This window comes from Taudactylus pleione, unplaced genomic scaffold (assembly GCF_031769625.1).
Source record: "Taudactylus pleione unplaced genomic scaffold, aTauple2 ptg000377l, whole genome shotgun sequence".
Classification (NCBI taxonomy): domain Eukaryota; kingdom Metazoa; phylum Chordata; class Amphibia; order Anura; family Myobatrachidae; genus Taudactylus; species Taudactylus pleione.
In genome coordinates, this window is record NW_028284778.1 from 2468420 (window position 1) to 2494800 (window position 26381).

Here is a 26381-nt window from a genome sequence, read left to right on the forward strand (position 1 = left end):
GGAGAGAAGCAATGTCATATATACTATAACCTGAGAGAGATATTGTCATATATTCTATACCCTGAGAGCGGTAATATCATATATTCTATACCTTGAGAGATGTAATGTCATATAGTCTGTACCCTGAGAGAGGTAATGTCATATATTCTATACCCTGAGAGAGTTATTGTCATATACTCTATACCCTGAGTGAGGTAATGTCATTTATTCTATACCTTGAGAGAGGTAATATTTTTAATTCTATACCCTGAGAGAGATAATGTCATATATTCTATACCCTGAGAGAGGTAATGTCATATATTCTATACCCTGAGAGAGTTATTGTCATATATTATATACCCTGAGAGAGGTAATGTCATATATTCTATACCCTGAGAGAGGTAATGTCATATATTCTATACCTTGAGAGAGGTAATGTCATATATTCTATACACTGAGAGAGGTAATAATATATATTCTATACACTGAGAGAGTGATTGTTATATATTCTATACACTGAGAGAGGTAATGTCATATATTCAATATCCTGAGAGAGGTATTGTTATATATTCTATACCCTGAGAGAGGTAATATCATATATTATATACCCTGAGAGAGATAATGTCATATATTCTATACCCTGAGAGAGGTAATGTCGTATATTCTATACCATGAGAGAGATAATGTCATATATTCTATACCCTGAGAGAGGTAATAATATATATTCTATACACTGAGAGAGTTATTGTTATATATTCTATACACTGAGAGAGGTAATGTCATATATTCAATATCCTGAGAGAGGTATTGTTATATATTCTATACCCTGAGAGAGGTAATATCATATATTCTATACCATGAGAGAGATAATGTCATATATTCTATACCCTGAGAGAGGTAATGTCGTATATTCTATACCCGGAGAGAAGCAATGTCATATATACTATAACCTGAGAGAGATATTGTCATATATTCTATACCCTGAGAGCGGTAATATCATATATTCTATACCTTGAGAGATGTAATGTCATATAGTCTGTACCCTGAGAGAGGTAATGTCATATATTCTATACCCTGAGAGAGTTATTGTCATATATTCTATACCCTGAGAGAGGTAATGTCATATATTCTTTACCCTGAGAGAATTACTGTCATATATTCTATACCCTGAGAGAGTTATTGTCATATATTGTATACACTGAGAGACTTGCTGTTATATATTCTATACCCTGAGAGAGTTACTGTTATACAGTATATTCTATACCCTGACAGAGATAATGTCATATATTATATACCCTGAGAGTTATTGTCATATGTTCTTTACCCTGAGAGAGTTATTGCCATATATTCTATACCCTGAGAGAGGTAATGTCATATATTCTATACACTGAGAGAGTTATTGTCATATATTATGTACACTAAGAGGTAATGTCATATATTATATACCCTGAGAGAGTTATTGTCATATACTCTTTACCCTGAGAGAGGCAATGTCATTTATTCTATACCTTGACAGAGGTAATGTTTTATATTCGATACCCTCAGAGAGATAATGTCATATATTCTATACCCTGAGAGAGGTAATGTCATATATTCTATACCCTGAGAGAGTTATTGTCATATATTCTATACCCTGAGAGAGGTAATGTCATATATTCTATACCCTGAGAGAGTTAATGTCATATATTCTATACACAGAGAGTTAGTCATATATTCTATACCCTGAGAAATCTAATGTCATATATTCTATACCCTGAGAGAGGTAATGTCATATATTCTATACCCTGAGAGAGTTATTGTCATATATTCTATACCCTGAGAGAGTTATGTCATATATTCTATACCCTGAGAGAGTTATTGTCATATATTCTATACCCTGAGAGAGTTATGTCATATATTCTATAACCTGAGAGGGATAATGTCATATATTCTATACCTTGAGAAAGGTAATTACATATATTCTATACCTTGAGAGAGGTAATGTCATATATTCTATACCCTGAGAGGGTTAATGTCATATATTCTATACCCTGAGAAAGGTAATTTCTTATATTCTATACCTTGAGAAAGCTAATTTCATATATTCTATACCCTGAGAGAGTTATTGTCATATATTCTATACCCTGAGAGAGGTAATGTCAGTCTTACCTGAGAGACTATAGAGAGGTGCAGACAGAGGATCAGGATGGCTGGTACTGACAATGGGCCTGATTCAGACCCACTCGCGAGCGGCTGTCCGCTCGCAAGTGGGTCGATGGTCTGCACTGAGCATGCGCACGACGGAGGGAGCTCCGTCGTGCGCATGCGCCAGACACGACGAGCGAAGGACTTTCCTTCGCTCGTTGTGTCCGATCAAAGGGGGCTTGCTGTCAATGTTGATTGACAGCATGCCCCCTTTGGTGGGCGTGCCGGGGGCGTGCCTCCCTGACGGGGGCGTTCCCACGGGAACGCCTCCCGTCAGAAGCCGGCCCACTGACATCACTAGTGATGTCAGTGGGAGTGATTTTGGCTCTGATAGAGCCAAAATCACTCCGGAGCTTGCGGTTGAAAACCTCAACCGCAGGCTCCGGCTCGCAATTTCGATGGTCGCGATGGTCACGACCATCGCGACCATCAAAATGCACGCTCGTATAGCCTGTGGGTGGTGACCCACAGCTATACGAGCGTCCAGGAGGACGCTCCATGAAAATGGAGCCCGGCCCTCATGCAGAGCGTGCGCTCTGCTCAGAGCGTACGGCTCTGAATGAGGGCCAATGTTCCTTACATGATATGAGAGAGAGAATAATATGAACAATATATCCTGTAGCACTTGCACCTCCCCTTCCCCTCTGTAGATGTTTCCTATAACTTTTAACTATTTATTATCATTCTAATAAACTACAATCTGAATTATACTGAAGATTTTCTCTAGAAAATTATTATCTTAAATAGAGAAAGTTAAGCTGGGTCCACACTTCTATCGAAGATCTGATATATCGCAAGCACGTTGGCAGGTGTGTACCCCAGTTGTGTAAAGTGGGGGGCACTTTTCCTTGGCGCTGTTGGACCCAACGGTGCCCTCAGCCAGTCCAGGGCCCATGTAGTCCGTGGCACTACAAATTAAAACAAACATGCCGTCGGTGGTGGTAGTGTGTTTTTTTAACACTGCAGCCAATAAGAGCCAGACAGACTCTTATTGGCTGCTGCACCCAGGGCCGGAGCCGGGCTGGAGCTCACTCATGAGCTCCGCCTTCCGGCTCCTGCACTGGGTGAAGGGAGAGACATTATGACATCTTTCCCAAAGTGCCGAGCGGTACGGGAGTAGCGGACAGCGGCGGCAGGTGTAGGAGCAGGAGCGGGGATTCCGGTAAGTAAATTATATGTGTTGTGTGTGTCTTATGTGTAAAATGCACTACTGCTGGGGGCACTATATATTGGGCACTATATAAGGGACACTATATATTGGACACTACTGGGGACACTATATAGGAGCACTATATATTGGGCACTGGGGGCACGGTATAAGGGACACTACTGGGGTGCACTATATAATGGGCACTGTACAAGGGACACTACTGGAGCACTGTATAAGGGGCACTATATTTTGGACACTCCTGGGGGAACTGCATAAGGGGCACTACTGGGTGCACTATATAAGGGGCACTGCATAAGGGGCACTATATAAGGGGCACTGCATAAGGGGAACTACTGGGGCACTGCATAAGGGGCACTATATAAGGGGCACTGCAAAAGGGGAACTACTAAAGGCACTGTATAAGAGGCACTATATATTGGGCACTGCCTAAGGGGTACTACTGGGGGCACTGCATAAGGGGCACTATTGGGGGCATGGCATAAGAGGCACTGTATAATGGACTCTACAAGGTGGCACTACATGAGGTGCATTACTGGGGGCACTATATATTCGGCACTACTGGGGGCACTGTATAAGGGGCACTATATATTGGGCACTGCATAAGGGACACTACTGTGGACACTGTATAAGGGGCACTATATATTGGGCACTGCTTAAGGGGCACTACGGAGGCATTGCTTAAGGTACCTTATAAACAATGCAGGGACATGATACTAATGATCCTATTTGAATGTATATAACATATACAGCTTCATAATGGGGGTGAGGTGCAATCAGGGAGATTGCTAGATTCTTCAGGGAGTCAAGGAAAGTGTTGCCATTTCAGGGAGTCTCCCTGACAGGGAGAGATGGTAAGTATGACATGCACTGATATATATTTCAGATATATCGGTAGCTGCTGTGCTGCAGGGCCGACCCGTAATGTCTCTGAATGGCATATCGGGTGTACACATCCATTGATGCACTTGTGATATATCGCTCATCGATAACATGAGCAATATATTGCATAGTGTATCCATTTGTACTCTTTGCTATCCTAAATTTTTCTTTACTTTTCGGTGACATTCATACAGTACATCCCAGCTGCCCTCCGGCTCACTTAGCCCTCCTCCCTGTTCCTGATGCTTGGGTGCATTTACTGCACTGTCCCCAGCTCCCTCAGATACCCGCCTGTCCCTGGTCTGACGGAGGGTGCTGCCAGTGCATGAGGATCCAACACCGCGATGTTTGCAAGGGCTGAAGACAAGATCTCAGAGGGTCTCTCTTTCACATCGCATTGCCAGAAAGGTAAGTGTACATGAATTTCTACTTAACATGATGTGATATATAGTGAAAGTAGAAATTTAGTTTTCATTTTCTTCATGAATAGACCCCCCAGTATAAACAAGTAGGGTTTTACAGCGCTCTGGGTCTCTCTTATAATTTGTCCTTAGCTGCGCCACCAATAGAGGTATCCCACCCCCACTGAATCGTAATAAAGTAAATTATAGTGGTGCGCTCTGGGACAATAAATAGATGTAACTCAATGAAAGTGTCGATGTATTAGTGATTCGGGTTTGTGCAATGTTCTGTAAATAAATTCCAAAGTCCCAACTATACGGCTGAGAATCTGTCAAACTGTAGGCAGGGTGTTCTTTAAAAAACGTTGTTATGATTAAGTCATTGGATAGTCTACGATGTATACCCCTATCCGGAGTAGAGTCTGTATAGGAAATAATGCTGTCTCTCATCTAAAAATTGTCCTTGGATAGTCCCATCGATAAAGCTGTAGTAATATCTGTAGGGTGGGTGTTCTTACAGTGTGCTTCAAGGTATCAGAACCGCCTTTACCTCCTCTCCACCTCAAATACAATACAGTGGCATAGTATCAGGGATCTTGAAAAACGCTATCATGCAGGTAGGTAAGAAGGAATCGTACTTACCCCGTATGCTGTGTTGCTCCTGCTGGTTCTCCTCGTCCTGGTGCTTGTATGGATGTGTATGAGGGGCTACGGTGGGTAAGGACTGCTGATGCACACTAATGTAAGCTATAAACAACTACAGACTCCGGTCTAAATTGAACTGATTTATTATAACTGATTAAGGAATCCAGTCAGTATTGACATCTAAAAAAAGCTTCCTGACATAGGAAACATAAGGCTAAGAACATGCCCAATAATGGGAATGTATAGGGAAAGTCTCTCATGGAAAGTTTTTGTCAATAGGGGGCGTGACCCAACGCGTTTCATCCGTTTTTCGCGGACTTTTTCAAGAGTGCCCACCCTCCTGTTCAGTCTCCTTATATAGGCTCTGTATTTGTGGCTGTGTCTGGCGCTCCTGTCTGTGCTGCGTGCACTTCCTGGATGCGTGCGCGCATGCGCGCACGCGCGTCCTAGTCTATCAGCGCTGCTGTGATGCCTGGCACTAGAGTGTGCATAGGTGTCCTCATATGTTTGCCGCACATGTGCGGTCTCCGGCAGCCATTTTGTCATAGGTTTTAGTCCAATATACCAGCGCTTATGTATTAGCAAGCGCTGGAGTGTGCATAGGAGTCCCCATATAGTAACTGCGCATGCACGGTCTCCTGTGGCTATCTCTAGAACTGCATCCTACTGTTAGTAGATTGTCACTGACACTTTAGTGTCTGTCTGAACAGCGGCCATCTTGCCTATGGTTTTTAGCAATATCAACACAGCTGCACAATCATGAGGTTGCTAAATAAATGAATGAATAATAAGTAATAAAGTGGCTATTTCAACAAATTATTGCAACAAATTGCTGTCCCTATTTTCCAATGCTACTCCTTTAGTGGCCATTTTGCACATCTGTTAATCATTAAAGGGCCAGTGCTTATGTTTGCATACGGGCTACTTTCTCCTAGTTTGTTGTACTACAATCAATTTTATGTTTATATGATCCTCCTCTTATGCTGACGATAATACCCCTATTCCAAACTAAATAAGTGAATAAATGACTACCTGCACTTTGCTGTAATTATAAATACCTTGATTAACTTATAATCATGTGTCATGGAGAGGCTATAATCGTTCATTATAGAACTTGTTATATAATTTTCCATAACTGATTGTATAATCCACAATTATATGATTATATATACCCGTAACCCAGGCATTATAAGGATATTGTTAGTGTAGTGCAATGTGGAACCATAAACACTGAATAGTGCTGGTGTCCACCTCTTTGTTTGGTTAGGTCAGTAATTGGTGAATGTTGTAGAAACATAACAGTGAATTAAATATGGACATATGTATGTACATACAGTGTTTATGGTTATGTTAAACGTCCTCAATGTTAGCCACCGTGATTGGGTGCATCATGGATAGTGAGTGCTGGTCATGGATCTATATTCAGTCCTTCTGGTACTAATGTGCGTAGGTTGAATATCCACCTACTTTCTATCTTATCAATTCTAGCGCTATGGTCACCCCCCCTCCAATGTGGTGCAACTTGATCTATCGCTAGAAATTTTAACCCCTTTGGGTTCATGTCATGTTTGTTCTTAAAGTGCTCCGACACGCTATGTTGTTCAAACCCTTTCTTGATATTGCGTATGTGCTCTCCAACTCTTATCTTTAAACTTCTAGTAGTGCGACCTACATACTGTAGCCCGCATGGGCACTCAAGAATGTAAATAATGTTTTTACTATTACAGCTTAAACTATGTCGAATTTTGTATTCTTGTTTGGTTGTATTACTGTAGATACTGTTAGTTGGAATGGTGCTACGGTACCCTTGTGATTTGCATGGTAAACACTGTCCACAGTGGTAGAAACCACTATTGATGAAATTACCATCCAATGTGGATTGTTTTCTACATTTGATGTTTTTTAGATGATTTTTAACTAATTTTTGTTTTAAATCAGGGACTTTTCTGTACACTACATTCGGTTGGTCGGACAGAATGGTTGACAATTTATTGTCCAATTTCAAAATCGGCCAGTGTCTTTTAAGTATGTTTTTGACTTTGGGGGCTGACGTACTGTAATTGGTGACGAAGTATATTTTGTTCTTATTCGTGTCTTCTTCCTTCTTTTTGTCATTATATATTAATAATTCTTCCCTTTGTCTCATTTTTACATTCTCATAAGCTTCCTCCACTTGTGTTCTATCATATTGTTTAGCTGAGAATTGTTCTTTCAATTTTTGTCCTTGTATTTCATATTCTGTTATATCTGTGCAGTTTCTGCGGATTCGTGTGAATTGACCCTGGGGGATGCTGCGAATCCAACTAGGATGGTGGTTGCTTGCAGCCAGAATGTAGCTGTTTACATCTACTTTTTTGTAGTGTGTTCTAGTTTTAATGCACAAATTCTCAATGTATATGTCCAAGTCAAGGAATTCCACTTTCTCTTTATTGTATTTGGTTGTGAAGATCAGATTTTGATTGTTTGAGTTAATGTGCTGTGTGAACTTTTGCAGTGATTCCTCATCTCCCTGCCATATGAACAACACATCATCGATGTATCGTTTCCAGAGGACCAAGTTTGCACCGAGCTCATGAGCGCCCCATATGTTCCTAATCTCCCAAAGGCTCATGAACAGGTTTGCATAGCTCGGTGCAAAGTTGGTCCCCATCGCGGTGCCACAGCGTTGTAGATAGAACTCTTCCTCAAACCACATATAATTATGGGTGAGTATAAACTCTATACCTTGTAGTATGAAGTTGATCTGTAATGCATCAAGGTCAGGGTCTTGTTCTAAAAAATATCTAATACTCTCTGTACCTTGTTTATGATCAATTACCGTATATAGAGATGTAACGTCGCTCGTTGCTAGCCAGTAATCTGCCTTCCATTCTAGACTCTGTAAGATGTTAAGCGTCTGGGTGGTGTCTCTCAGGTATGATTTTTGTTCCTTAATGTATTTCTGCAAAAAATGATCAATATACTGTGAAAGTGAAGCTGTTAATGAGTTTATCCCTGATGTAATGGGTCTACCGGGGGGGTTGTTACTGTCCTTATGTTTTTTGGCGAATAAGAACAAAATATACTTCGTCACCAATTACAGTACATCAGCCCCCAAAGTCAAAAACATACTTAAAAGACACTGGCCGATTTTGAAATTGGACAATAAATTGTCAACCATTCTGTCCGACCAACTGAATGTAGTGTACAGAAAAGCCCCTGATTTAAAACAAAAATTAGTTAAAAATCATCTAAAAAACATCAAATGTAGAAAACAATCCACATTGGATGGTAATTTCATCAATAGTGGTTTCTACCACTGTGGACAGTGTTTACCATGCAAATCACAAGGGTACCGTAGCACCATTCCAACTAACAGTATCTACAGTAATACAACCAATCAAGAATACAAAACTCGACATAGTTTAAGCTGTAATAGTAAAAACATTATTTACATTCTTGAGTGCCCATGCGGGCTACAGTATGTAGGTCGCACTACTAGAAGTTTAAAGATAAGAGTTGGAGAGCACATACGCAATATCAAGAAAGGGTTTGAACAACATAGCGTGTCGGAGCACTTTAAGAACAAACATGACATGAACCCAAAGGGGGTTAAAATTTCTAGCGATAGATCAAGTTGCACCACATTGGAGGGGGGGTGACCATAGCGCTAGAATTGATAAGATAGAAAGTAGGTGGATATTCAACCTACGCACATTAGTACCAGAAGGACTGAATATAGATCCATGACCAGCACTCACTATCCATGATGCACCCAATCACGGTGGCTAACATTGAGGACGTTTAACATAACCATAAACACTGTATGTACATACATATGTCCATATTTAATTCACTGTTATGTTTCTACAACATTCACCAATTACTGACCTAACCAAACAAAGAGGTGGACACCAGCACTATTCAGTGTTTATGGTTCCACATTGCACTACACTAACAATATCCTTATAATGCCTGGGTTACGGGTATATATAATCATATAATTGTGGATTATACAATCAGTTATGGAAAATTATATAACAAGTTCTATAATGAACGATTATAGCCTCTCCATGACACATGATTATAAGTTAATCAAGGTATTTATAATTACAGCAAAGTGCAGGTAGTCATTTATTCACTTATTTAGTTTGGAATAGGGGTATTATCGTCAGCATAAGAGGAGGATCATATCAACATAAAATTGATTGTAGTACAACAAACTAGGAGAAAGTAGCCCGTATGCAAACATAAGCACTGGCCCTTTAATGATTAACAGATGTGCAAAATGGCCACTAAAGGAGTAGCATTGGAAAATAGGGACAGCAATTTGTTGCAATAATTTGTTGAAATAGCCACTTTATTACTTATTATACATTCGTTTATTTAGCAACCTCATGATTGTGCAGCTGTGTTGATATTGCTAAAAACCATAGGCAAGATGGCCGCTGTTCAGACAGACACTAAAGTGTCAGTGACAATCTACTAACAGTAGGATGCAGTTCTAGAGATAGCCACAGGAGACCGCGCATGCGCAGTTACTATATGGGGACTCCTATGCACACTCCAGCGCTTGCTAATACATCAGCGCTGGTATATTGGACTAAAACCTATGACAAAATGGCTGCCGGAGACCGCACATGTTCGGCAAACATATGAGGACACCTATGCACACTCTAGTGCCAGGCATCACAGCAGCACTGATAGACTAGGACGCACGTGCGCGCATGCGCGCACGCATCCAGGAAGTGCACGCAGCACAGACAGAAGCGCCAGACACAGCCACAAATACAGAGCCTATATAAGGAGACTGAACAGGAGGGTGGGCACCCTTGAAAAAGTCCGCGAAAAACGGATGAAACGCGTTGGGACACGCCCCCTATTGACAAGAACTTTCCATGAGAGACTTTCCCTACACATTCCCAGTATTGGGCATGTTCTTAGCCTTATGTTTCCTATGTCAGGAAGCTTTTTTTAGATGTCAATACTGACTGGATTCCTTAATCAGTTATAATAAATCAGTTCAATTTAGACCGGAGTCTGTAGTTGTTTATAGCTTATATTAGTGTGCATCAGCAGTCCTTACCCACCGTAGCCCCTCATACACATCCATACAAGCACCGGGACGAGGAGAACCAGCAGGAGCAACACAGCATACAGGGTAAGTACGATTCCTTCTTACCTACCTGCATGATAGCGTTTTTCAAGATCCCTGATACTATGCCACTGTATTGTATTTGAGGTGGAGAGGAGGTAAAGGCGGTTCTGATACCTTGAAGCACACTGTAAGACCCCCCAGTGCCTTTTGAGGGCAGACAAACAGGATGCTGAGAATCATGTGGGTGGAAGAGAGCTTTCAGTCTAGGGGAGTGGGGGTATACTGGGAAGAGATAAGGAGGGAGGACAGAGGACAGAGGGGCGTAGAGAGTCATGCGGGGCCCTGGTAAAGAGGGGAGCGTGTCCTAATTTCAGAAGTCGTGGCCACGCCCCCTTGAAAAAAAAATATAGTTTTGCAGCGCCGCGAAGCCAGTGGGGGGCGCAATCAGTGTGATCGCTCCCCCCTTCAGGCATAGGAGATTGCTGTGGCTGCTACTTAGCAGCCGCAAGCAATCTCTGTGTGCTGGGCTGCTGCAGAGGGAGGGAGGGAGGAAGTGAGGGGGGGCGGCGCCAGACCCGGGCCCCCGCCGGGCCCCTCTGGAAGCCTGGGCCCGGGTAAACTGTACCCGCTCCCCCCCCCCTCTCGGCGCCCCTGATGACTGTGAGGAGGGATGATGGGCTTTGATGAAAATATGTATCAGGGCACATTTGAAGCCTGGCAGGTTGGCAGAGCAGTGCTGTGCGGTGAGGTAATTGGCTGGGGAGGCATTGGCTAGTATCAGAGACAGATTTACACATATGAACCCGAGGGTTCATGTGGGCATTATGTAAATGTGCAGCTGTATATAGAGCTGGAAACTTGGTGTGTTTAGATCAGGGATGTGCGGAAAAGCAGATAGGGGAGGCAGTGCCTCACCTGCCATACACTATTTACGCCAGAGTTTTGACTATAAATATGAATAGAATAATACAAAGAAGATATTTATAATACTTTCTATGAATTCCTATTAATCTATACACCCTAAATGTCACTATTTAGTGTTGTAAGTCGCACAAGAAATAATTGCTTTCCAGACTTTGAGTGTGATTCCACAGCACAAAAAGTTATTATTCATATAAAAAGCATTTAGTTACATGCTGTGATCTAAATACAATTAGCGCAAAAGATTATACATAAACAAAGTACAGTCGATACATACGCAGGCGCACTGGTCCCAGTTACAGTCATCAATCCTGAGGTCTGTGGTCATCCAAGAGAATGGCTACTAACTGGGACACAGGCTATATACCCTAATGGAGCATACACACGGTCAGATTTGTCAGACTTGTCAGATTTGTCAGATGAACGATTGAACGATTTGAACGATTTTACCAAAGTTTTGAACGATTTGAACGATTGAACGATTTTTGACTGCATTAAAATGAATGGAATCGTCCAAGTCTGACTGCAAACATATCAGATGTCAGATATCGTTATCTGACAAACGGGAACGCGCATTGTAGATCGTCCATCGTTCAGGCGTTTCAGATATGTCAGATTTTCCTTCAGATATGAACGACTGAACGATTTTTAAATCGTTATCGTGTGTCTACGTTCAGCATAAAAGGTGCAGTGTGTGTGTTTCTATTTATAATTGCAATTATATATATATATATGTGTGTGCACGCATTATGGATACCCATGTGATAATTTAAGTGTATATATATATATATATATATTCATATATATATATATTTATATACTTAGCTTCAAACTGGTTATTATTAATATTACTTCTGTGATACCCCATAAGGATCTCATGTATGTGGACTTTTATGTGCTGCCCTGTGCTTGGGGAATGTTCTGGATCTAGAGTGAGGAGGGACTCTAGGACCCAGGAACAGCCAACTGTGAGCAGCACTACACAGCCCAGGATTGAAAGTAAAACCAGGGGAAGAGAGAGAGGAGTGTAACAGGAGCCATAGTGTATGCTGAAGAGTGCTGTGACTGAGGACACAGAGAGCAGGGATCAGCAGCTGATCGGGGTAACTGTGAGGAGACCCCTTCCATGTAAGGCAGCAGGACAAGAGAATCTGACAGGACACAGATCTGTTGAAGCTGCTGCAGCCCAGGGGAGAGGAGAGAGTGTACATGCTGCAAAGACAAGTGCTGGCATCTGCACAGGTACCCCAAGCATTACAGCACATGTCATGTGAGAAGCACCACAGTAAAGATTGAGGGCCTGATTCAGAGCTGGACGCTCTGACCAGAGCATTCGCTCTGAATCAGGGCCCTCCTACCTCTTATTGGAGCGGCCTTTTGGACGCTTGCATAGCTGTGGGTTACCACCCACAGCTTATGCGAGCGTCCATGATGATGGTAGCGATGGTCAAGACCATCATGACCATCGGGCTTGCGACGAGACCCTGCGGTAGGGTCTCGCTGCTGCAAGCCCTGGAGTGATTTTGGCTCTATCAGAGCCAAAATCACTCCCACTGACATCACTAGTGATGTCAGTGGGGCCGGACCCAGACGGTAGGCGTTCCCATGGGTACGCCCCCGTCTGACAGCCACGCCCCCGGGACACCCACCAAAGGGGGCGTGCTGTCACTCACCATCGACAGCATGCCCCCTTTGGTGCGAGACCCATAACGACGGCTACCCCATCGTTATTCGGGTCTCGCGCATGCGCACGACGGAGCTCCCTCCATCGTGCGCATGCGTACTAGGGCACCAGCAACCCGCTTGTGAGCGCTCAGTGCTCGCGAGCGGGTCTGAATCAGGCCCTGAGATCAGTCAGCATACTACTGTATGGTGAGAGAAGCCTGCAGCAGGATATACAGCAGTAGTGTATAACACAGAACTGTGCAGTGGCCCCACAGGCAGAGACAGCAACGCCATTTTGGATACCAGTAGTACAGTTCAGTGTCATCTATAAAGTTTGTGCACCAACGAAAGGCTGTACAGTGAATTCTGAGTACTCCCAGGGACATTGTGCTCTCTATTGAATTTATAGTTGAACCATTAGAGATTCTGCCAACTACAACTGCAACTTGGTATATTTAGTTTAACTACCTCTAACACATAGAGGGAGCAGGTTGGCATTCATATGATTAGCATAAGGTTTTATTAGAAGTATACAGTATCTATAGAGTGAACCTAAGCTTATTAATGTGGTATCCTGTATGTGTACCTTTTGCATTGCAACAATATTGCATGTTCTAATGTTCATTTAGAATTGTCCTAGTAGAATAGTGATTCAGAGTAATAAACCACCATTTCTTTATATTGGTCTGGTTTCTGCGCTGGGTTCTGGGGGTTCTCCTGTCTCTCTGCTGTGATAGGAGGAGTCTGAAAGAGGAACTGCACTGATCCATGCCCAAGCAGGTTCCAGAAGAAAAGCAGGTACGATCCACTCAGTGACATCCCACCAAATTGGGGGTGTTACACTTCTGTCTGAACTAAAAGAATGACAGACAATGGAGTTTGTCCTGTTCATAGATGGAGCAAGCTTTGGCAAACAGTCTGATAATTTTAACAAAAAGCTCTCCTATGTTTATCCAGAATACAACTGTTAGTTCTACTTAACCACATCAGCATTGGATACAAAGCCCACAATTGTTAAACGATAGTTAAACATCTGACCATTGTTTCTAAATCCACTCTCTATGAGCATAACAGTGTCTATGTTATACTTCATTTGCCACAGACATACTGTTTCTATATGCAAAGTAAACACTCACAGTATCTTTGTGTATTCTTAATTATTTGTCACAAACATGTCCACAAGACATGTCTGCCATCACTGAATATATGAAGTCTTTAAAAATATATTTATATGTGTATTCGTGTGTATGGGGTATGATAGGATTTTAAACAGTATGCGATGGCAATGCGATCGCACGATGCTAATAATAGCATATTAGCATCACACACAATGGTTTCATGCTGACAACACAAGATGGCGTCGTCAGGGGCAATCTAAAATGGCGTCACTCGATATTAATTTTAAGATCTGGTCTCAGCCAATCATCCGGCTTTGACATTTCTTACATTTTTTTCTTATTATTTTTATAGTCAAAATTTTGGAGTATACCTAAGTATGACAGGAAAGGCTCTGCCTCACCTGCATCACCTGCCTGCACATCACTCTGGTAAAGAGTCTTATGTGGAACCAGAGAGAGTTCCAGAAAAGGGAGCAGCAATGTAAAAGGCTGGTATTCTGGGAAGGGAGGAGAGGATAAGCGCAGAGTTGAGGTGACAGAAAGAAGAAGAGCAGAGAGGGTGAGAGGGACTGTGGACTGAGATGAGGTCAGAGGTGTAGGAGTGCAGTGTTGGACTGGGGCATGAAAGGCCACCAGAGAAATGCAGTGGCAGGGGCATATGCTTAAGGTGTGTGGTCAGAACCAGAGAGGGTGTGACTGGAACTAGATGGAGTGTGGACAGAACAAGATGGGGTGTGTCTAGAACCAGAGGGAGTATGGCCAGCCACCACAGAGGCTTGGCTGACCCTTATAAAATGCATGGTCTGGGACCCTTTATAAATATATATTTTATATAGTGGCAGTATCACCAGAGATGGCACTGGTGAGCAGCAGATTCTGTGTGGGGCAGGGTAGATCCACCCACACAGAGAAGAAAAGGATTCTGTGAAGATGTTTAAGGGCTGCCTTGTGGAGAAAGCTCAGGTGTGGGCTGATGAGGAGGCAGACCTGTCAGGCTGCTGTTGGAGACAGTCTATGTGGGACTGTGGCAGCCAGAGAGCCCAGTGAAGCTGAGCAAGCCATTGTGGGGGGCCAGGAGGCCTGGATCTGTACCTGCAGGGGAGGACCCCAAACTGTCAGACTGTTTGGCAATAAAGCAGTGAAGCTGCAGACTGAGGAAGCCAGGGCCTATATCTGTAGGATACAGGGAAGGCCACCAAGACGGACTGTGTTTGTGGCTGTGGCAGCCAAGTCAGGCTGGAGCTGGCGATAGACCTGCAGAGAAACAGGCAGAGACTGTGTTGGCGGTGTTAGCTGCACTACGATAGAGAGGGTTCAAGAAGTGAGTTAGATGCCCTGAATAGGGGCTAGGTTGTTTATTATTTTCTTTTTCTGTTTCCTGATTTGCATGCTGGAAGTAAAAAGCACCATTTTCATTTATCTTACTGGAATGCCATGTGTGGATTCTAATTCTGCACCTAATCACTGCACTGCTGACTCCAATCTACCGAGCTGATTACCACAAGTTATCACATATGGTGGAGAATGCGGGCATTAAGATTATACGCGTAAAGATTCTATGCAAGAAGATTCTGCGCATAAAGGTCTATGCAAGACAGGTCTGTGAAAATAAAGTGGACTACAGCAAGTAAATGGACATAAGTAGACTCACTACACCTGCATGGTGGAATGCTCGTCAAGGTGGTGAGTGAAGATAAGTTTGTTGTGAAGTGTTGTTTAAAAAAAAAATTGTCTGCAAGTGTACATCTTTTCCTTGGAGAGGAAGAGAAGTTTGCCAGAAACAGAAGTATTCAAGTGTTTTGCAAAAGAGAAAAGTGCAGGTATATTGTCTGTGAAGAGAAATGTGCACTTCCTCAGCATTGGAAGGGTTAAAATAAATTGTGTGGTTTTTCCTGGTGAATTGCTCAAGCTCATTAAGTCAGGTGTGGCTAATCAAGTGTGGTGTGGAGCATAGATTCCTATTTAAAGGCTATTGAGACTGCTTGATACATGCTGATAATTGTAGTGCAACATGAAGAAAAATGTTTTTGCTGTGTTGAAAATACTTTTGAAGGCAAAATGGGACAAAGTGAAAACAAAACCAAGTTGTTCCTGTGTATTTTGTGCCAAGAATTATGGGAAGTAAAAATAAATATTCTAAAGATAGACCACCTACAAAGGTTCATTCTTGGTCTAGAGAGATGGAAAACCCGGGCTGGAGTTTACAGTCTGAATGTGAAGAAAGTCTGTTATATGGAAGTGATTTAAAGCTGTTTGAAATCCTCTGTGGTGAATCCTTTCAAATTGATGGGTTAAAAAGTGTTATTCCATACAAAGAGACAATGAAAGAGACAGTTAAAAAGCAGAATAAAGATGTCAGTGTGTGTGGTCAGTGTATGGTCCAAGGTTCACTAGGAGAGGACTATGGTCCTGATTCAGACCCACTCACGAGCACACAGCGCTTGCAAGCGGGTCGATGGTTAGGCAGTGCACACGCACGGCTTGCGCACTGCGCATGCGTGAGCCCCGGAGCGAGTGAGAACTTCATTCGCTCAGGGCTTGCAGCAAAACGGGGCAGCTGTTGATGTTGATCGACAGCTCGCCCCATTTTGTAGGTGGGTCAGGGGGGTGGCTGCACAAATGGAGGCATTCCCGAAGGAACACCTGCCATTTGTGGGTGGCCCTACTGACATCACATGTGATGTCAGTAGTGAACTTCCTGCTCTATTAGAGCAGGAAGTTCACTGGGGCTTGCGGTGGATGAGACCCTACCACAAGGGTCTCATCGCAAACCTGATGGTCGCGACAAATGCGACCATCGCCAGGCCACCCGCACAAGCTATTGGTGGCTACCCACAGCTATGCAAGCGGCCCGGAGGCAATTTTTTTTTTTTAAATAGCGAGCACCTCTGAATCAGGCCCTATGTCAGCATGGAAAAAGTTGACTCTGTGTGAAGTTTGGTGTGAAACACTTATGCACTATTGCAACCAGATAAGTGACCTGGAGGACAAGTCTACAAAAGAGACGCTTTTGCATGCGCAAATTGAAAAGACGTTACAAAGTGAGTTGTCATCTTTGAAAATAGCATTGGTGCAAGAAGAAAGAAAAAAGAGATGAAGTTCTTAAAGAGACAGACCTGAAATTAGTGGTTATGTCTTAACGCCTTGAGGAGGCTAATATGTTCCATTGTGTTACAAAGTATGAGAATGATGTGCTCCTAGCAAAGAATGTTGCATTAGACCAAGATATTGTTGAAGTGCAGCAAAAGTGTGTGGTACTTCAGCAGGAAGTAGAACAGTTGAAAGAATGTGTCCAGAGACATCAGAGTGATGCAGAGTGCACGCAAGTAAAAGTGGCGGATCTAGCTCTGGAGTTAAAGAAAAAGACTCTTTAATTGTGTCCACTCAAGTAAAGCTTAAAGATTGTGAATTGGAGAAAAATTCTCAGGCTGAAAAGTTTTCTGAAGTAAAAGGGAAATACAGTATCTCCAGATGCTGCAGACTCGCGCTCAGTGGGAAACTGACCATGAAGGAAAAGAGATGGAGATGGTCCATCTTAAAGTCAGCTATAAGGAGCAAGTACAAACTCTCCACTCCAATTTAGCTGCAGCTAGAGCAGTTTCAGAATGTCTGATGGAAAGAAATGTATTCCTGGAGGAAAGTCTGCATAAAGCCACCAAGGAAAGTGATTCTTTGGAGAGAGAGCTTAACCTTGCTCATGGCAGGGCTTGGAAGTTGCAAGAACAGAGGGCCTGATTCAGACCCGGTCTCAAGCGCTGAGCGCTCGCAACCGGGTCAATTGGTGGCCCACTGGACATGCGCACGACGGAGCCGGCTCCGTCGTGCACATGTGCGGGACCCGGATAGCGACGGGCACTGCGTTGCTCCGGGTCTCGCACCAAAGGGGGCAAGCTGTCAATGGTGAGTGACAGCTCGCCCCATTTGGTAGGCAGGCAGGGGGGGTGGCTGGCCAAACTGAGGCATTCCCGAAGTAACGCCTGCTGTTTGGGGGCGGCACCACTGACATCACCAGTGATGTCAGTGGTAGAGCTCCCGCTCTATTAGAGCTGGAAGCTCTCTGGGGCTTGCGGCCATGAGACCCTACCACAAGGGTCTCGTCGCAAGCCCGATGGTCGCGATGGTCTTGACCATCGCGACCATCATCCTGGCCGCTCGCAATAGCTGTGGGTGATCACCCACGAGCGGCCATGAGGCCGCACCATAAAAAAAAAAAAAAAATGCCCTGATTCATAGCGAGCGCTCTGTCAGAGCGATCGTCTCTGAATCAGGCCCAGAGTGAGAACCTTGAGAAGTGTCTGCTAAGTACACAGAACCAGTTGCAAAGATTCCAAGTGGAGAGGAATACCAAAGAACTGGAGTTGCACAGTGAATTAAACATGGCAGAGTCTGTACAATAATAGAATAATTGTACAAAAGTTGAGACTTGCTGAACATGAAGTTGTGGAGCGCAATCCACTGCAATCGGAGAGCAACTTCACCATGGTGAAAATTGCCCAGCTAGAAGAGCAGCTGTCTGCGGCTCAGAAAAAGTTCCATATGGTAGTGGGAAAATCACAAGAGGAAAAGAAGTTAAATAACATTCTGAAGTTGGATTCTGAACCTAAAATGGCATCCGATATCTTTGCTGAACCCAGTGTGGCAGAAGTACATAAACCCAAGCAGCAATTGTTACAGATTGATCCTGAAAAGGCTGGCACGCAGAGTGATATGCTACCGGTACAGAGTGTCTTGTATGATGAGCAATGGACAAACAGTGAATTGCGGGAACTAAGTAAGATGTTCCAGAATTATGCCTTTCAGCAGCATTAGGACCACAGAGATGTCCCCATTAATGATACCAGTGTACAAGAAGGGACCAAAGTATCAGAGTTGGGAAATTCCCTAAAGGTCTGTCTTGGAAAAGTGGATGAGATTCCTTGCAGTGACTTTCAGCTCACAGTGATAGCGAAGGGTATGAAGTCTTCCAGAAGGGGCACAGGTCCAGATTGTAAAACTGTGTCCGAAGTTGATAATAAAGATTGGACGTATACAGATGGAGATCGCATGACCTGTGAAGTAAACGTACAGGATGTACAGAAGTCTATGGAGATAGTGATGGCTTCAAAGGATGAGACTCTCTTATTGTTGTGTGTTCAGAGTGATGAGAATGTGACTCAATCACACAGTTTTTCAGGGCAAAGCAGAACCTTGGAGAAAGTTAATTCTGAGAGTCTTGTGAAGAATAATACTCATGTATGTGAAACAATGCCTTCATGCAAGCAGGATGGAATTTGCAGTGCTGCTGGATTTATCTATGAGGAAGAGGAGGGGCCTCACATGATAAAGCTTGAAGCAAGTAGTCCAGCTAGACAGTATTTAAAAATGAAGAACTGTGGAGAGTGAACTTCAACCTGTGCTGGTGGAACATGTTAAAATTGTTCATCAGATTTTCAAGGCTCAAAAATCGGGAGCAAAAGAAAGTCCAATAGATCTATGCCTTAATGAAGTGGCAGATAGCCATCAAAAAAGTGAGATAAATTCTGTGGATCAATGGAGTAAATACTCAAGTATCTTATGTGGACATGAGAGACTGGAATCTGAGGGTGGCAGTGCCAGTACATGGTCAGTTGACATAAAGCCAAGGTCCAGAAGTTGTGATGCTGCTGACTCTCAGGATACTGCTGACATCTTGAAAGAAGAGGAGGTATCGGTTAAATATGCCAGTAGCCAATACAGGGTTTTAAGGCTGAAGGTTAAAGATATGACAAGCAGAAGTTGGCCAAAAAGTGTGCCTTTTAGAGGTTTGAGCAACAGGAACCTTTGTTCTATGAAAAATAAACAAAGAAAAAGCTGTTCTCGGTCTGAATCAGAAGATTCTCAGGAAACAACTTGCTGGATTTTGATGTAGGTGGCAAAAGTAAAGATGAAGTATGTCCCTTTGGGAAAAGTAATTTCAAGTTCTTGATGCCTGATGTGGTACCTAGGGATGACCCTCAAGTACTGCATAGAGAAAGCAAGAAGTACCATTGTTACCATAAAATGAGAAAAAAAGTTGGGAGGAAAAAAAATTCTGTAATCTGGAGGATGAGACCCCAGAGATCACAAGAGTTTATATGACCGTGGAATGCGGTGGATTTCCCTCATGATGAGAGTGAAGAGGGACATCATCATGAGAATGCCTCGTCCCATGTCGCTGAACCCAGGGGTTTCAAGCTGGGAAGGGGGATATGTGGCAGTATCACCAGAGATGGCACTGGTGAGCAGCAGATTCTGTGTGGGGCAGGGGAGATCTGCCCACACAGAGAAGAAAAGGATTCTGGAAAGATGTGTAAGGGCTGTCTTGTGGTGAGAGCTCAGGTGTGGTCTGATGAGGAGGCAGACCACTCAGGCTGCTGTTGTAGACAGTCTATGTGAGACTGTGGCAGACAGAGAGCCCAGTGAAGCTGAGCAAGCCATTGGGGGGGCCAGGAGGCCTGGGTCTGTACCTGCAGGAGGCAGGGGGGACCCCAAACTCTCAGAGCATTTTAATAGACTCACTGTTATTTGGAAGAACGGAGTCCTACAATCTTGCTCGCAGACCCCCAAAGCCACAGCACGAATGACATGCTGCAGCATTCGGGGGGCAGAAGGGGTCATGCCTGGGTGCTGTGCCCAGAAACAGGGGCATGTTGCTTCCATATTCTGGGAGGGACGAGGCCAGGGTCTTCATCGGCGATGCAGATTTCTGGTCTCTTGCATGAACAGGCACTGGCTAGGCTGCGGTAAGCTTCAGCTCCCACAGCCTGGCCAAAGGAGAAACCATCACGACCATTATGCATGCACAGACTGCCTAATGACAGTCATCTTTGTAATGTAGAAATGCTTCATGTATAGAGCATCATGGAAGCAGTGCAATATCACAATTCATATGGCAAATACACCCTCACTGCACCCTCACTCCATGTTACAAAAACATATTCATGGCTTATTTGCAGCAACCTGAAAGAAGTAAGAGTTAAACATGTAATATCATAATATATCAATCTTTTCAAGTATAATCAAGTCCACATTTCTGTCGAAAGAAGCCTAACAACTGTGATGTAAGTCCTTTATTCAGCAGTATTATCTTCACTTGCTATATGGACCACAGTAACAGATTCATTTGCAACAAGCTCACAAATAAACTGCTGCCTGATTTCAATGTGTTTGGATCGTCCATGGTTCTTGGTGCTATAGGACACATTCCATGTTGAAGGTGCCATTCTTGCTCACAACAGAGTTCACATAAAGTTTCTTTAGGATGTAATGCTTCCTTGGCTGATTCTGTAAGTGACATATATTCTACCTCAGTGGTAGATAGGGCTACAGTGGGTTGTTTGCTACTTCACCAGTTTACTGCTAAGCCTACCAGTGTAATTATATATACTGTATAAGAATGACAGCCATCCTTATCTGTTCCCCATCGCATAATGATTAGAGTGTAGAATTTACAGACTTTGTAAATTCAAACTTCAAGGATGATTAACCTTTGAAGTTAAGATTTTCTTAACTGCTTTTCAGTGCTGTCTACCAGGATTAATGGCAAATTTACTCTGCTTACTGCATGTGTGATGTCCGGGCGAGTTCCAACACTTGCGTACATAAAATGCTCAATAGCGTCTTGGCTAGGAATGTCTTACAGTACATGTTTTCTGTTTACTCTTCACTCATTAGTGACATAACTTTAGCTAGTTTAATGCATTTGTCAAGGTGAGTGCCTATTGGTTTAGCATCTGGCATGCTATACTTGGTAAGTATATTTTCAATGTAGGTTTGCTGATTTGTGTATATGATCCCAGTCTCTAAACCCTGGGTGATTCTCAGATCTAGCAAGTATCAGGCAGGACCTAGATCCTTCATCTTGAAGTTTTGCTACTTGACATTTGGTGCTGTTCTTGGCCTGCTAGTAACATAATCCACATACACAACAACAATAAAACGTTTCTCTTTTATGTATATGTGGTAGAGAGAATGGGCTTGATTTAGTCTTGTACACAAAAAACATTCTTGTAATACAGCATCCAATTTGATGAACCAATTTTCTGGGCTTTGCATCTTTAGTGTGTAATGCAGTATTCTCAGCATTTTATTCAACTGCTATACATTCTTGGAACTGCAGCAGTTCTGTCCTACTGATAACTATTGCTAGCCTGGCTGTATTAGCTTCTAGAGCTACCAATAGGAAACCAAATTCAGATGCTAAGTTCTGTAGCATTGCCATAGCAACCTACTCATCATAACCTTGGACTACTATAAACAATAACTGCTGAGTTATGGACATCAATGTAGTCACTCATACTTGTTCATTTGCTCAACTTAGCATTATACAGTATGCAGTATTGAAGTAAGTATGGTCAATATTTATAATGTTACTGTGGGATAACAACTTGTAATAGCTAGATGGTCCACTATAGATCTAAAGGTGTGTGAAAAGACAATGGAAATTCAGTGACTAAACACTATAAGATGATCGAGATGATTGGTTACCTAAAGCCCAAGGCCAAAAATTGTGGCCCGTATAGGTCTATATGTGATCGCAGCTGAGAATGTGAAGATATGTATAATGACTGGTGGGCAAAAACTTGAGGCTGGGTGTTCGGGACTGATGTCCAGTATAGTTAGGAAAAATTCAATACAAGTCAACAATGTGCATTCATCCAGATGGAATATGCCCAATGTGAATAATAATGTCCAAATAAAGGTAAGTGTCCCAGGTTGGCAAAAACTGTTGGCAGGGTCTTGTATAGGTGTGTGTAGACCTTGTCCAGAAACTGATTTAAATAGCCACCTCCTCCACTGCTCGCACCACCTCAGGAAAGGAACGCAGTACCAGCGTGATAGGGACATTAGAATGCAGTATCTTAGGTGAGGAATATTGCTTACCTGACCATGATGTCTGCTTGCCCTCCATGTTCCTGCATCTGCATTCACTGTGTGTAAGTGTAAGTAAGGGGCCTATAATGAATTGTCTGATGACTGGACACTTAAATCAAGTAAACCAACTATTTAATGTACAAAAATAAAGTACTGAAGTACCTTTCAAATAGGGATTAATATTTAAAAGTACATGGGTGACAATAGTAATGTTCCAACGCGTTTCATCTCACTTTGAGACTTTTTCAAGGGCAAATGTTGCTTGCAGTGTTCCTTGCAGCTTATATACTGAAACTCCTCATTAATCAGTCCCCGAAAGTGAAGGCGCCGCACTTCCAGTTGTTATTTTTGGATTTCGCAGGTCGCGCACGTGTAGTGGATGTTAGACATTGGGGCTCCTAGTGTCTGGTCTCCGTCCATAGACATCGCTGTCCAATATGCAGCAAGTCAGATCTGTGCGTAGCCTTGTATTGACAGTGGGCTAGGATCATCTCTCTGCTTTTCCCTCTGTCTTCACTAGTGGCAGCGGCCATCTTTGGTTAGATTTAGTAGTGTCTATTATGCAATCCAATTGCTGTCAGTTCATTCTTTACAGCAGCGGCCATAATTGAGTACTATGTATATTAAATATATTAAAGTAATTGATGGTGCGTGACTGGCTATAATTCATCCTAACACATATCTAAAACTTGTAATGCTCATGATATATATCTAAAATACTAATAAGTGAAGTAATAAGAGATATTATAAATTAATTTGAATTAGAGGAATGGAACATATGATTAATACTGGATAATAATCAATGATCATAAGTGAATGATACTAATTCAATATAAAACAGGAATTTGGGATTTTGAAGGCGGATAACTAGCTCAGTGGATTCCAGGGTCATGGGCTAACGCTTGGAAATAATTGTGGTGAAAAATTTGGATATACTAAATGAAAATGGGCATAAATAATTAATTGTTTAGTAATATTGTGATATGGACCCATATAAAATGTGCAACGCATTCTAGAAATTAAACTGCCTAAGGCATAAAGTGGGATTTAATGTATAATATCATAAATATTCTCTAGGCAGGGTATATAGAGATATATATAAAAACTCCTAATGATTAAGGAGTATGGTCAATAGCTAAAAATAATTAGACTCAGGAGTGTGGTATAGGTTGCAATGACAGTGATGGTAGTTTAAGGGTCTATGTTGAGACCTTCAGGATGTAAAGTTTGTAAGTCATATCTCCATCTACTCTCTGCATGGTCTATGCTATCTATCTTATTACCTCCCCTCCAGTTGTAAGTGATTTTTTCAATCCCCGTGAATTTCAAGCCTAGAGTGTTGCAATGATGAATAGTCCTAAAGTGCTCAGAAACACTGTGGTTCTCAAAACCTTTGAGGATATTTCTACAGTGTTTATAAATCCTTAATTTGAGGGCTCTAGTTGTGCATCCCACATATTGTAGCCCACACGGGAATTCTAGAAGGTATATAAAATTGTCACTGTCGCAGGTCATCGCACCTCTGATCCTATACTCCTTATTAGTTTGGTTTGATGTAATTGTGAATGTGGGTCTTGTACTTGTGTAACCCAATTTTTTGCAGTTTGAGCACCTACCACAATGGTAAAATCCTTCTCTAACGTCATTCTCTTCTATAGTTTTTTGTCTCGCTCCCTTATTTACTTTAAGGTGATTGTGTACTAATTTTTTCTTTATGTCAGGGGCTTTACGGAATACCACATCTGGCTTGTCAAGTATTATGTTTTTTAGACTATTATCCAAACCCAGGATATGCCAATTTTTATTGAGTATATTATTCACTTTGTGTGAAGCACCTGTGTATTTGGTTATGAAGTGAACTTTATGAATACCATAATGTCATTACCCCTAAATAATTGCAAGAAGCTATTTTGCGTTACCTGTCGCATAAGGAATAATTGCTTTCCAGCCCAACTGTGTTACCAAAGCACAAAAAGTTCTTATTGCAACAAAAAGTAAGTTACATGCTTTGATCTATCACAATTAGTGCAAAGACAATTAAATACAAATGGTACAGTTTGATACATATGCATGCGCACTGGTCCTAGTAAACAGCCTTCACTCCAGAAGCCTGTGGTCATCCAAGAAGAATGGCTGCTGACTGGGACCGGTGCGCAGGTTATATACCCTACAGATCATGATAACAACAATGTAGACAGACAAACATAATTCCATTGGTGCTTGCTTTTGGTCTTTGCAGTACGCTATAGTTCATAGGATAGTTCACTAGGGGTATGTCCCAATTCTCCACAGTCTCTTGAGATTACATGGTCTTTCTTTAATTGGTTTAAACTAGCTAAAGGCTCTACATTACAGAGTATACATTCTAACCAATAATTTCCTATAATCCATAACCATCGAACGCAAGATGCGACTCCCTCGCTGATATATTCGGATATCTGGAAATAAACAGTGTGTCAGTATAGTACCAAACATGCCATGTCTACCATGTTGTGTACCTCAAAAATATCATATACTTACATTTCACAACATACCGTATATACTCGAGTATAAGTCGACCCGAATATAAGCCGAGGTACCTACTTTTACCCAAAAAAACTGGGAAAACTTACTGACTCGAGTATAAGCCTAGTGTGGGAAATGGCAGCAGCTGGTAGTGCCCCCAGTAGTAATTCCCCCTGGTTGTGCCCCCCAGTAGTAATCCCTCCTGGTAGTGCCCTCTGTGGTAATCCCCCCTTTCAGTGCCTCCAGTAGTAATCCCCCCCTGGTAGTGCCCCCTGTAGTAATCGCCCCCTGATAATGCCCCCTGGTAGTGCCCCCTGTAGTCATTGCCCCCTGGTAGTGCCCCCTGTAGTCCCCCCCCCTAGTAGAGAGAGACGTGAAAAGAATAAAAAAAAAATAAACACTTACCTGAAACTCCCGCTCCTGGTCCCGCCGCTGTCCGCTCCTCCGGCCGCTTTGCATGGGAGAGACGTCGTCATGACGACGTGTCTACCATCACCCACTGCGGGAGCCGGAAGATGGCTCCCGCAGTGGGAGCAGCAGCAGCCGCTGAGAGTCTGACAGACTCTCAGCGGCTGCTGATTACAGCAAACACATAGCTGCCGGCTCCGTCCGGTCAGCGCTACACTTCACTCGAGTATAAGCCGAGGGGGTACTTTTTCAGCACATTTTTTGTGCTGAAAAACTCGGCTTATACTCGAGTATATACGGTAATTATATGCTACTAAAACCTCTAATATTACATTTAATGTGAAGGAACCTATTATGAGTGAGTGTATATTTATGATTATATGTAAGTATGCGTTGTGCGTCTACACGCAGCATAAAATGGTGCACTGTGTGCAGGGGTTGTGTACAGCGCAACTAGCAACTGTGTATATGTGTGCACGCATTGTGGATACACATGCGATCGTTTAAGTGTATGTATATATATATACATATATATGTGTGCAAATGTGCATCAGTGT